Here is a 13,563-nt window from a genome sequence, read left to right on the forward strand (position 1 = left end):
CACAAAAAAAAAATGGGAATAAATGACTCATATTCTGCTCATGGAATCACAGCCACTCCTGGCAAAATGTTCTGCAGCCGGACCCTCACTGTGCCTCCTCTGGTCCTCTCCCTGAGAAAGGAGTCTTCCCTCTTGAAGTGTTGTCAAAGGCCTCGGAGACCTCTGGGGAGTGGAGGATGCCTGGAATCTTGCAGGGGAATGAGAGTCTTCTGTGAAGAACGAGTTACTTGTGGTGAATGTCTACAAAGTTCAGATGTGTTCATCTTAATTCATAGGGAATTCTGACTTTAAGCATACTAAAGGACACAGAGTAGTTATATGCAACGGAAACAAAGAGGGAGAAATTCACATAACAGATTTCATGCAAGTGTTTTGGTATAAGACTGGTATGTGTCATGAGATTATATCAGCTCTAACAGTGACTGGGGACACAACCAGAAACTGCTCATAGAAACACAACTGAAGGACACAGTGTGCAAATTGTTTTTTACCTAAGGTATAGCTGGAGGATTCCAGACAAGTCATTTACCAACAAAGACAGAAAGGTGATGACATTGGCTTTCTCTGTGACCACTCTAAATGGCACAGGGCACATAATAAAAAGTTGGAGTCATGATGTCATTTCTAACAGGTTCATCTCCTAGCCAGAATCAAGAAAGGAAGACACAGCAGCCACACTGTTCCCACAGAGGTGAGGTCTGGAAGGGATCACCCAGGCCGGGAGACCTCTTTTTGGAGTGTGCAGTCATCCTCCTCTCATTATTTCCTGAAACTCATGGAAAAACCTTAAGGTACTCAGTCTCTAAGCGCTTTTGGCTTCTAAACTTACCACAGAAAGCTGACAGACTAAAAATTGAGAAGCCTGTGGGCTCCTGGGTTATGAGTGTGCATTTGGAAAAGAAAGAACAAACAGACATATCACACAACACGCAAAATGAGACAAGGCCGGGGGAGCATGCTGTACATAAAGATGAGGGTTTCCCAAAAGAGTTACAACTGAGAATGGCCCTGGCATTTACCTTGTCCTTGTATGCATTCTTTGTACAGTCAGAGCCGCTGTAACCCACAAAGGTTTCAGCAGTTTCTCGATCTACTAAAGACCCTAGAAGGGACAGAGGTTTATTCTGCTTTTAGAGGACTGTGCGGAATGAAAACAATCCCTCAACTCATTCCTCAAATATCTTAAACTTTTCCCTATGGTCAGGTCCCCAAGGATAAGGGGGAGAACCGTCCCCTCACCTTGATAAAGACCTCATGGTGCCCTAGTTCATGTTGTTTCATAATTAATCACATAACTGTGGACAGGCCAGGCAAACTAGCAATTTAGAATTCACCAGTAAAACAGTTTTCTCAGTATACATCATGGGAAATCACGATTCCATTACAGATCAAGAATTAATCTGAGGATGCTTGGATTCAGCATCCAACTCTTAATTTTGGCTCAGGTCACGATCTCACAGCTTGTGAATTCAAGCCCAGCATTGGGTTCCTCACTGACAGTGTGGCGCCTGCTTGGCATTCTGTCTATGCGTCTCTCAAAATAAATAAAATTAACGAAAAAGAATAACATTTAGAATACTGGTTTGGTGTATATCCTCAATGAGTCCTCAAGAAGGGTGTATTTCTTCAGGCTTCAGGCAAATTGTTCAATCTCCCAGCTAATCTACAAGCTGCCTTCCACATGACAGCAGTTAGTATATAAGGAAAGACTAATTTGACACTATCGAGAGAAGGAAAACTGTCAGAAGTTAGCAGTGAAGCTGCAGAGTTGCACTGATACCATCAGAGGACTAAGCTAAGCTTTATGGAACTTGAAATGAGGGATGTAGGGCTACAGTTCCCAAAACAAACAAAAAGAAAGACTGTTAAAACTAGTGAATAAATGACTTTCTCCTCAAATAAACTAGTCTTCGTATTGTGTCCGGGTGGGAAGAAGGTTTCCAGGCTCTTCAGACACCGGGATGTTAGAGGAGGTGGGAGGGTCACCATCAGAGGAGGGGCATGAGCTCCACCAGTCACAGGGACAAGTGCCTCACTGTCTGTGGCACAAGAGGAGAACACCCTTCTGTCACCCCTTCAGACCACCTGCCGTCCTGACTGCTTGTGATTCTTTCCAGACCACATGATGATCACACACAGGAACAGGCTGCACAGCAGAAATTAGACTGCGGCACATCACAACGTGCTCCTTACCTCTCCGTGGAGGGTTCTTGCAGTGATTGGTTTCTGCCTCATGTATCCCTCAGGCAGCCTCTTTGCTTCCATCCCGTCCAGTCTTGGATACAGAAAAATAATGGACTTCTATAAGAGTTGCAACACCGCGTCGTCTACTAGACAACAAACAGTGCAGGCGTCATCCCTGGAAACACCCATAAAAACGCAAGTCAAATGACCACACTTGTATTTCAAGTAAGCGACCTCCCTGCCCTGCTCCGCCATCTCCCTGTCCCAGATCTGAGTCTTGATCTGGGGGAGAAAAAACACATCCACCTTCAGTCGGAAGGTGGTGCCACACTGTGCACCAAAGAAAGAGGAGGAAACAAGAAAACACTTACCTAGTTGTCCTGAGCATTCTTCTCATGAACTGCAAGCTGAAAAAGCCAACAATGAAAAGCCCGTGGTCAGGGATTCCAAGGGCCACTACACTCACCCGCGTGAGGTGCTAAGGGTTCAGTATGTCAGGCAGAACTCAGGTTACCTGGTATCTAAAGGTGAGCTCTGCCTGCTGCAGCTGTTCCCGTGTTTGTTCAATTTGTTGCCTGTGAGTTACAATTGCTCTTGTCAGATAAGGCCCAATATTGGGTATGATTTTAAATAAGCTGCCCACGTTCCCAACAACCTCCTATTTGTCCCAGGATACAATTTATTCTTACACATGAAACACTTTGCCCATGATTATCAATGTACAGTAGGATCAAAGCTCTTGTTACATCTTTTCCTTACTCATTATTCCATGCCTGTAGGGTTCAGAGTTCATAGAATTCCTTCCCATTTTCAATCTTTCTCTAACTCATCATGTGACAAGTGTCTTTTATCATAAAGATCTATTCTTCTATAACTTATATCCTCACCATGTTTCCCAGGGTTGCAAAGATGAGGGCCATGAAATGGCACTACCATGTTGATGGGTATGATTCATTGTATGACACACTGCTTTCCTACAGATGATGACAATTGACACCACCCCCGAGGAATGTTAGCATGGACAAAGTTTCCACACAGTCTGGCCACTACTTGAGATCTGCAAATGTTTAGAAACTTAATTGTTTCATTCTTTCTAAACTTACCTTTTTTATCTGTTAATACTCTATGCATATGTTGACTTTAAACACTGCACAAAGATTAAAAACCAAAAAATGAACAGCGGTTTCATGAGCTGCTGGTAATTACTAGCTGAACTCACTTGTACTTGTTTTTTTCTTCTGTAGCTATTTTCTTTTTCTTCCTAATGTTTATTTTTGAGACAGAGAGAGAGAGTGAGCACATGCATGAGCGGGGGAGGGACAGAGAGAGATGTAACAGAATCTGAAACAGGCTCCAGGGTCTGATCTGTCAGCACAGAGCCTGACACGGGGCTCGAACTCCCGGACTGTGAAATTATGACCTGAGCTGAAGTTGGACGCTTAAACGACTGAGCCACCCGGGCGCCCCTTCTGTAGCTATTTTCAAATTTTACCTGCAGCTGCCAGCTGATTCTTCTTTGCCACCAGTTCACAGTGTCATTTTCAGCTTCCTATGATGGGAAAGATACATACACAGTCAGGAACAAGGTCCAGAGGTTCTCCCTTTTTACCTCCCAGCACTCTTGAAGTCCTATGCAAATATCCCTTCCCCCACTTCTCCCATAAATGCACAGACTGACAACCCAATCAGAGAAATGAAGTGAACACCCCATTTAAGTTCAAGAAAATTCAACTTCTGTCTCCTGCCACGTCTCTACTATTGGAACTGTCTTTCTAGTTCTCGTTTCCTCTCCTTTATCATAAAGTCATCAAATAACATTGTACTTTGTGCCTTCCCAGAGTTGGTCTTTTGTTTGAGATGGTGAAGACTCATTTCATCAGTGAGTGAAAAACCATATCTGACCAACTATACCCATTAGGATGAAGCAGGGGATCATCACTAGTCTTACACCTCCATGGGGAGCCCTGATTCTCAGTCCAAAAGTTGTACCATGACACAGGCAATCACCTGAAAGACGACCTTCCAGAATATGGTTTCGCTAACATTGCAGCTCACTCCCAGACATCGCTAGAGTTCAGGACTGCAACCCCTGCCTCCACCTTCAAAAGGCCAATCTTAGAACAACATCATCTCCTGACGTACAACATGATATGAACTGTCACACAGTCTGGTATTACTTCCAGGAAAGAGATTTCAGGTGAAAAACTCTCAACTTCATGGAGCCAAATCTACTTTAACAAGACTCATTCCATTGATAATGAAGGCAGCAAAAGGCAATGCTTGGCAAGGCTGGGTTGCTGTGTTACCCTCAGACTATTTTCTTTGTGGTGTTGATTGAGATGGTTTCAACTTGACACTTGATGTACTCAAGAATCACATGCAAAATTGAAAATCTCTTAGAAAATGACACAAAAGCACTAGACAGAGAAAGGCACATGCATTTCCTTCTGGCCTCTCAGGCAGTCCTTCGGCAAATGCTTGCTGGAGTGGTTGTAATGTAGTGGCTCTGTTGTAAGGGGTTGAAGATAGACAGGTGGTCAGGGTGCTGCACCCACTCACAGAAAGTGCTTACGAGTTAACAAAACCAAGATGCCAGTGAGACAGAGCAAGCCCTAACCCCAGCTGTGGGAAGGACAAATATAAGGTGAGTCTCCAGGGAAGAGAAGACTTCATTTTCCAACACGAGTGAGGGACTCTAAAGTCCCGCATCTCCTCCTGAGAACAAAAGGAAATACTGTACAAAGGAGGAAACATGTTACTGAATGCACCAAGTGTCTGACAACCCCACAAAGACACACAAGACCAAGATGGAGAAGAAGGAAGTCCAGGACAAAGCCAGCCTGGCAGTTGGACCCAAACTCCCTAGGACTCATCATTGAGGTGGGGGGCATACATTTGAATGGCAAAGAAGCTGAACAACTTTATGGGCACAGACTTAGAAGTAAACAAGTGTAGTTCAGGGGCGGCCAGCAAAGATGAGCCCTAGTGAAGCTGCGGGCTTTGGCCGAGACTCAGAAGAGTTACACTTAGAAAATCAGGGGACAGGAAACAACTTGACTTTCTTAGGGATTGGGCCTGCAGTGAGCAATCTCACTGGCAGAATGGATGCAGGGATCCAGTACTGCTGGTGCCCATACCCACTTTCCAGAAAGCAACTTCCATTGTTTCTGCAGCAAGATAATTCATTTTTTTCCCCACACATTTTTGACCCATGTCTGGTCCTGAAGAAAAATGACCTAATTGCTGGGTGACAAAACAGTGTGAGGCGATTGAAACCTGTAGGACAGTGTAGGTGGATCCAGAGTGGATCCAGGTATTAAAGTTATTAATGATGGTACCTTCCCTCTTCCACCCCCAAAACATGACACAATGTGTGGCAAGCACTTAGGACAGAAAGGAAAATGCAGGTTACATTACAGAAAGCAAGGTAGGAAGGGAAGGTCCAATACTACTGAATGCATTGGGCAAAAATACTCTGGACCCAGTTCCAAAAGAAATACAATTATCTCTACTGGCTGCCATGTTCTCCCATACAATCCGGTCCTTGTGACAGTTCTCACATGAACATCTTACTTTTCTAAATTTTTTTTAACGTTTATTCATTTTTTGATAGAGACAGAGTGCGAGTTGGGTAGGGCCAGAGGAAGATATAGAATCCAAAGCAAGCTCCAGGCTCTGAACTGTCAACAAAGAGCCCGACATGGGGCTTGAACTCATGGACCGTGAGATCATGACCTGAGCCGAATTTGGACGTTCAACCGACTGAGCCACCCAAGCGCCCCCATGTTACTTTTTTGTAGGCACTTTTCTTTGTTCATAGAATTCTTCCAGGTTATGTGCTTTCTCCTTCAGCTGTTTGACTTTTGCTTCCTTTGTGGCTTTCACAGACCTCAATGCATCACACTTGTCTTCCAGGGCGTTTTTATTTTCTGGAAAAAAAAAAAGGTGTTTTCTTGATAAACGTGCACATGACCTGAGTCTTGATTTTGGTGAGACAGAAAAAAAGGCAAGAACCACGAAGGCATGAAAGTATTCTTTCCCTTACCAATGCAAAGTCATTGCCATCATATGGGGATTTCTCCCCAACAGAAAATATAACTTCTAGTTGACAGTTATTGGACCTGAAGGCTCTTAGCTCTACATCCTTGAATTCAACATTTGCATCTTGTGGTTAAGACAGATATGAGGAAAGACTTTCACGGAAAACTGATCACACAACAATTTGTACCTCACACAGCAAGATCGTACATTGCAATCAACAAACACCTTGAGGCATGAATATAACTAGAAGACAAAGATGATGGAAAATAGTTCATGTCTAACAACTCATGGCTTTCTTAGTGGTATACGTATGTATGTATGTATGTATGTATGTATGTATGCATGTTTATCCCCCATTCACGTTGAAAATTTACTATTCAGCATTCAGAGAGAAAGAGACTATTGAGCACCTGGGTGGCTCAGTCAGTTGAGCATCAGATTCTTGATTTTGGGTCAGGTCATGATTGTAGGATCATGTGACCCAGACCTGTGTTGGGCTCCATACTGAGTGTGAATCCTGCTTAAGATTCTCTCTCTTTCCCTCTGCCCCTCTCCCCCACTTGCATGCCCCCTCACTAAAATTTAAAAAAAATCATAAAGCATAATTTAAACATATTTTTTAAAGGGAAAGGATTATACACTTTGGCTATCACCCTTTCTCTCTCAACTATATTTGGGTATTTTCTACATATCTTGGAGGGCAAAGTTGAATGATGTGATAATTACCTAGTTGTGAAAATAAAAGATAACTCCTAGTCCTTGAAATAGCAAATCTCATCTTGGCGGTCCTAGTAAAATTCCAACTCATTGGTCAGAAGGAGTTTTGGCTCCCAGAGGCCCATTGTCTACTGTGGTAAATGGCAGGCAAATATGCTGTGCTCACTTCACCCAATGAACAAAAACCCTCCAAAGCCAAATTACAGTAAAACTCAGCAGCCAACTCTTAACCACTTCCTGATTCTTCACATTTCTTTCTCTCTCTCTGAGTTTGCAAGGTAGCAAGTGCACTTTGAACGGTGTCATTTAAAATTTCATTAAAGTGGGTGCCTGGGAGGCTCATTCAGTTAAGCATCTGACTTCAGCTCAGGTCGTCATCTCATGGTTTGTGAGTTTGAGCCCTGTGTCGGACTCTGTGCTGACAGCTCAGAGCCTGAGGCCTGCTTCGGATTCTTTGTCTCCCTCTCTCTCTGCCCCTCCCCCGCTCATGCTCTGTCTCTCTCTCTAAAATAAGTAAACATAAATAATTTTATGTTTACTTGTACTCAACAAGTACAAAAAGATAGAGATCATACCGTGCACAGTTTCAGACCCCAATGCTATGAAACTCGAAATCAACCACCAGAAAAAATTTGGAAAGATAACAAATACTTGTAGAATAAAGAACATCCTACTGAACAATGAATAGTGGAATGCAAGCTGCCGCAGCCACTCTGGAAAACAGTACGGAGGCTCCTCAAAAACCTAAAAAGAGAACTATCCTACGACACAGCAATTGCAATACTAGGCATTTATCTAAGGGACACAGGTGTGCTGTGTTGAAGGGACACATGCACCCCCATGATTATAGCACCACTATCAACAATAGCCAAAGTATGGAAAAAGCCCAAATGTCCATCGATGGATGAATGGATACAGACGTACATACACACACACACACGGTATGTATATGTGTGTGTGTGCGTGTGTGTGTGTATACACATACATACATACACACACCCTGGAATATTACTTAGCCATCAAAAAGAATAAAATCTTGCCATTTGAAACTACATGGATGGAGAGCCTCCTGGGACCTAACACTAACCGTAAACATAACCCTAACCATAACCCTCACCCTACACTTAACCTTATCTAGCACATGAAAAGTAAACCGGATCCACAGCCGCACATGTGCCCTCATTTCAGACCTCCATGGAATTAACAACATTGGTGTCGCTTCAGCCTTAGCAACTTCCCTGTACCGAACACTTACCCTAGCTAAGTGTCTATCCCCATGGAGACCCAATTCCAAAGTCTGACAACAGCACGCACACGGGTTCGAGAATCGGTGCAACAATACCCGGAATTGAACATGGAACATCACCACCATTTCTTTTGCAAGGTGTGATTGCAGCTGCACGACAGGATTCCTGAGGCCTATTCCAAGGGTGACCCAAACATCTCTCTGGTCTTGGATCTTATGAACTGATACTGACCGGCACGCTCCCTTATGTACTCCACTCAGCCCTTCGGGGAGACAACTGCACTGTTGTGGGTTCAGTGCCTGGAGCCTCCTGGGACCTAAAACTAACCCTACCCATAACCCTAAACATAACCCTCAACTTACACCTAACCCTATCTCTAATTGAACCCTATAATTGACCCCCACCTGCTCTAGGGCCCTCAACACAGCCCTCGAGGGAGATCATTAGACTGGAGTCGCTTCAGCCCTGTCGACTTCCTTGGACTGAACCCTAACCCTAGCTAAGGCTTTCTCCCCATGGGGACCCAATTCTAAAATCTGACAACAGCACCCACAAGGATTCGAGAATCGGTGCAAAAATACTCAGCATGGAACATGGAACATAACCATGTCATTTCAAAAGCACGACTGCAGTTGCACAAGAGGATTCCTGAGGCCTACCTGAAGGGTGGCCCATACATATGCCTGGCCTTGGAACCCAAAGACTAATCCTGACAGGCACCCTCCCTTGTGTCCTACACTCAGCCCTTCAGGGATACAATTGTTCTGCTGTGCGTTCAGTGCCTGGAGCTTGCTGGGTTAGGACCTAACCCTAACCCTAATCATAACCCTAATCGTAAACTTCAACCTACACCTAACCCTATCTCTAACCCAAACACTACACTTGACCTGAACACTCGCATGGACACTCAATTCAGCCCTCCAGCGAGATCACGACACTGGAGTCTCTTCGGCCATGGCCACACCGCTGGAACGAACTCTAACCCTAGCTCTGGCTCTGTATGCATTGGGACCCAATTCCAATGTCTGACAACAGCTCTCACACTGGTTCAAGAATTGGTCCAGAAATAGTTGGCATGGAACTTGGAACATCACCATGTCACTTCCAAAGTGCAACTGCAGCTGCACGGGAGGAATCCTGAGGCCTACCCAAAGGGTGGCCCATACATTTGTTTGGTCTAGGAACCCAAATACGAAGACTGACGGGCACCCTCCCTTGTGTACTACACTCAGCTCTTCAGGTTGACACCTGCTCTGTTTGGGGTCAGTGTCTGGAGTCTCGTGGGACCTAAACGTAAACCTAACAGTACCCCTAACCATAAATATCACCCTACACCGAACCCTATCTATCTCATTAAGTCTACACCAGACCCACAGCTGCACATGTGCCCTGACTTCAGAGCTCCATGGAATTCACAACACTGGAGTTACGTTAGCCCTGGTGACATTCCTGGACCAAACCCTAAACCTATATAAGTGTCTCTCCCATGGGGAAACAAGTCCAAAATCTGACAATAGCACACACAAGGTTCGAAAACAGGTGTAGAAATACTTGGCATGGAATATATATCATCACCATGTTATTTCCAAACCATAACCCTAACTGTACCCCTAACAATTACCCTCACCCTACACCTACCCCTATATCTAACCCTACCCTACATTGAACCACACCCTCGCATGTGCCCTCAATTCAGCCCTCGAGGGAGATCACGAAAATGGAGTTGCTTCAGGACTGGCAACTTCCATGGACCAAACCCTAATGCTAGCTAAGGCTCGGGGACCCAATTCCAAAGTCTGACAACAGTACACAAATGGGCTCGAGAATCAGTTTAGAAATACTTGGCATGGAACGTGGAACATCACCATGTCATTTCCAAAGCACGACTGCAGCTGCACGAGAAGCTTCCTGAGTCCTACACGAAGGGTGACACATACATTTCTCTGGCTTTGGAAGACAAAGGCTAATCCTGACCGGCACCCTCCCTTGTGTACTCCACTCAGCCCCTCGGGTTAACACCAGCTCTGCTATGGGATCAGTGTCTGGTGTCTTCTGGGACCTAAAACTAACCCTAATCCTAAACATAATCCTTACCCTACACCTAACCCTATCAACCTCAATAAGCTACACCAGGCCCATAGCCACGCACGTACCCTCACTTCAGCCCCCCATGGAATTCACAAAACTGCTATGGCTTCTGCCATGGTGACGCCCCTGGACCGAAACCTAACCCTAACTGAGGCTCTGTCCCCATGGGGACCCAATTCCAAAGTCTGACAAGAGCACGCACATAGGTTCGAGTATCAGTGCAGAAATACTTGACATGGAACGTGGAACATCACTATGTCATTTTCAAGGCGGAACTGCAGCTGAACAAGAGGATTCCTGAGGCCTATATGAAGCTTGCCAAATATTTGTTTGGCATTGGAAACCAAAGACTAATCCTGACTGACACCTTCCTTTGTGTACTCCACTCAGCCCATCGGGGAGACAACTGCTCTGCGGTGGGGTCAGTGCCTAGAGACTCCTGGGAACTAACCCTAGCCCTAACGTAACCCTAACCATAACCTTCACCCTACACCTAACCCTAACATTAATCCAAATCCTACACTTGACCCGAACTGTCGTATGGGCCCTCAATTCAGTCCTCAAGGAAGATCATGAAACTGGAGTCGATTCACTCCTGCTGACTTCCCTGGACCTAACACAAACCCTAGGTAAGGCTCTCTCCCCGTCAGAACCCAATTCCAAGTCTGACAACAGTATGCACACGGTTTCGAGAATCTGTACACAAATACTCGACATGGAATGTGGAACATCACTATCTCATTTCAAGCGCGACTGCAGCTGCACGAGACGAATCCTGAGGCCTACCTGAAGGGTGACCCTTACATTTGTCTGGCCTTGGAACCCAAAGACTAGTCCTGACTGACACCCTCCCTTGGGGACACCACTCACCCCTTCGTGGAGACAACACCACTGTTGTGGGTTCAGTGCCTAGAGCCTCCTGAGACCTAACCCTAACCCTAATCATAACCCTAAACACAACCTTCACCCTACACCTAACCCTATCTAGCACACTAACTCTAAACAAGATTCACAGCCGCGTATGTGCCCTCACTTCAGCCCTCCATGGAATTCAAAACACTGGTGTCGCTTCGGACTTGGCGACTTCCCTATACTGAACCCTGACCCTAGCTAAGTGTCTATCCCCATGGGGACACATTTACAAAGTCTGACATCAGCACATACATGGGATCGAGAATCGGTGCATAAATACTAGGCATGAAACGTGGACATCACCATGTCATATGCAAAGCACGACAGCAGCTGCACGAGAAGAATCCTGAGGCCTAACCGAAGGGTGGGCCATATGTTTGTCTGGCTTTGGAACCCAAAGATTAATGCTAACGAAAACCCTCCCTTCTGTACTGCACTCAGGCCTTCAGGAAGACAACTGCTTTGCTGTAGAGTCACTGCCTTCACTCACCTGGGACCTAACCCTAACGGTGAACCGAAACATAACCCTCACCCTAAACCTAATTGTATCTAGCACGCTAACTCTGCAGCAGACTCACAGCCACACATCAGCCCTCCATTGAATTCACAACAGTGGTGTTGTTTCAGCCTGGCGACAACCCTGGATGGAACCATACCCTAGCTAAGGCTCTTACCCATGGGCACCCAAAACCAAAGTCTGACAACACCACACGCCTGGGGTCCAGAAGCAGTGCAGGATCATTCCGGATAGAACCTGGAACCTCAGCATGTTGTTTCTCAGGCCCGGCTGCAGCTTTCCGAAAGGATTGCTGAGGCCTACACGACCAATGGTCCATACAGTTGTCTGGAATCGGAACGGAAATACTAAAAATGACCAGCATCCTCCCATGTGCCCTCAACCCAGCCCTTCGGGGAGACAACTGCACTGCTGTGGACTCAGTGCCAGGAGCTTCCTGGGACCTAACACTATTCCTAACCAGAACCCTCAACCGAAACCTAATGCTACACTTGACCCGCACCGTCACATGGGCCCTCACTTCAGCCCTCGAGGGAGATCATGTGACTTGAGTCGCTTTGCATCTGGGGACATCCCTGGACCGAACCCTAACCCTAGCTAGGGCTCTCTCCCCATGGGGACCCACCAACGTCTCGCAACAGCATGTGTTTGGGGGCCAGAAGTGATGTAGGATCAGTCGGCATAGAAACTAGAACATCACCAAGTCATTTCCAAGGCCTGAGTACAGGTGCACAAGAGAATTCCTGAGTCCTAATGGATGAGTGGTCCATAGAATTGTATGGTCTGGGACCCAAAGACTAATCCTGAGCATCACCCTCCCTTGTGCCCTCAACTCAGCCTTTCAGGGAGACAACTGCTCTGCTGTGGGTTCAGTGTAGGGAGAATCTTGGGATCTAACCCTAACCCTAACCAGAACCCTCAACAGAAACCTAACGGTATCTCGAACCCAAACCCATGACTCACACCGTTGCATGGACCCTCAATTCAGCCATTGAGGGAGATCACGAGACTGGAGTCGCTTCGGCCCTGGTGTTGTCTCTGGACCGAACCTTAACACTAGTTAAGGCTCTCTCCCCATAAGGACCCAATACCAAAGTGACAACACCAAGCGCCTATGGTCCAGAAGCGGTGCAGGATCACTCAGCATAGAATCTGGAACCTCACCATGTCATTTCCAAGGCCCGGTGGCAGCTGTCCAAGAGTATTCCTGAGGCCTACCCGAACACTGGCCCACAGTGTTGTCTGGCCTTGGAATCCAAAGACTCATCCTGAGGGCACCCTCCCTTGTGCCCTCAATTCAGCCCTTCGGGGAGTCAATTGCACTGCTGTGGCTTCAGCGCCTGGAGCCTGTTGGGACCTAATGCTAACCAGAACTCTCAAGCAAAACCTAACCCTAACTCGAAAACTAACCCTACATTGAGCACACCGTCACATGGGCTCTCACTTCAGCCCTCGAGGGAGATCACAAGACTGGAGTGGCTTTGGCCCTGGTGACGTCCCTAGACTGAAACCTATCACAAGCTAAGATTCTTTCCCAGTGGGGACCTCATACCAAAGTCTGACAACACCAAGCGCCTGGGGTGCAGAAATGGTGCAGGATCACTCAACATATACTCTGGATCATCACCATGTCGTTTCCAAAACCCGGCTTCAGCTATCTGAGAGGAATCCTGACGCCTACCCAACAAGTGGCCCATAGAGATATCTGGAATAGGAACCCTAAGACTAATCCTGACCAGCACCCTCCCTTGAGCCCTCAACTCAGCCCATTGGGTAGACAACCACACTGCGGTAGGTTCAGTGCCTGGAGCCTCTTGGGACCTAACCATAACCCTAACCCCAACCAGAACCGCCAAC

At 46.2% G+C, this 13,563-nt stretch overlaps 1 long non-coding RNA gene across 1 annotated transcript; it reads right to left on the reverse strand.

Moving 5' to 3' along the window:
* Nucleotides 1-2,427: 2,427 nt before the first annotated feature.
* On the reverse strand, nt 2,428-6,109 carry LOC131500682 (uncharacterized). The gene is made up of 3 exons (XR_009256427.1): nt 5,975-6,109; nt 3,677-3,733; nt 2,428-2,759 (listed from the first exon to the last, which is right to left on the reverse strand). It is a non-coding gene; the product is annotated as an uncharacterized LOC131500682 (long non-coding RNA).
* Nucleotides 6,110-13,563: the final 7,454 nt, after the last annotated feature.

Source organism: Neofelis nebulosa, chromosome 18, assembly GCF_028018385.1.
Source record: "Neofelis nebulosa isolate mNeoNeb1 chromosome 18, mNeoNeb1.pri, whole genome shotgun sequence".
Classification (NCBI taxonomy): domain Eukaryota; kingdom Metazoa; phylum Chordata; class Mammalia; order Carnivora; family Felidae; genus Neofelis; species Neofelis nebulosa.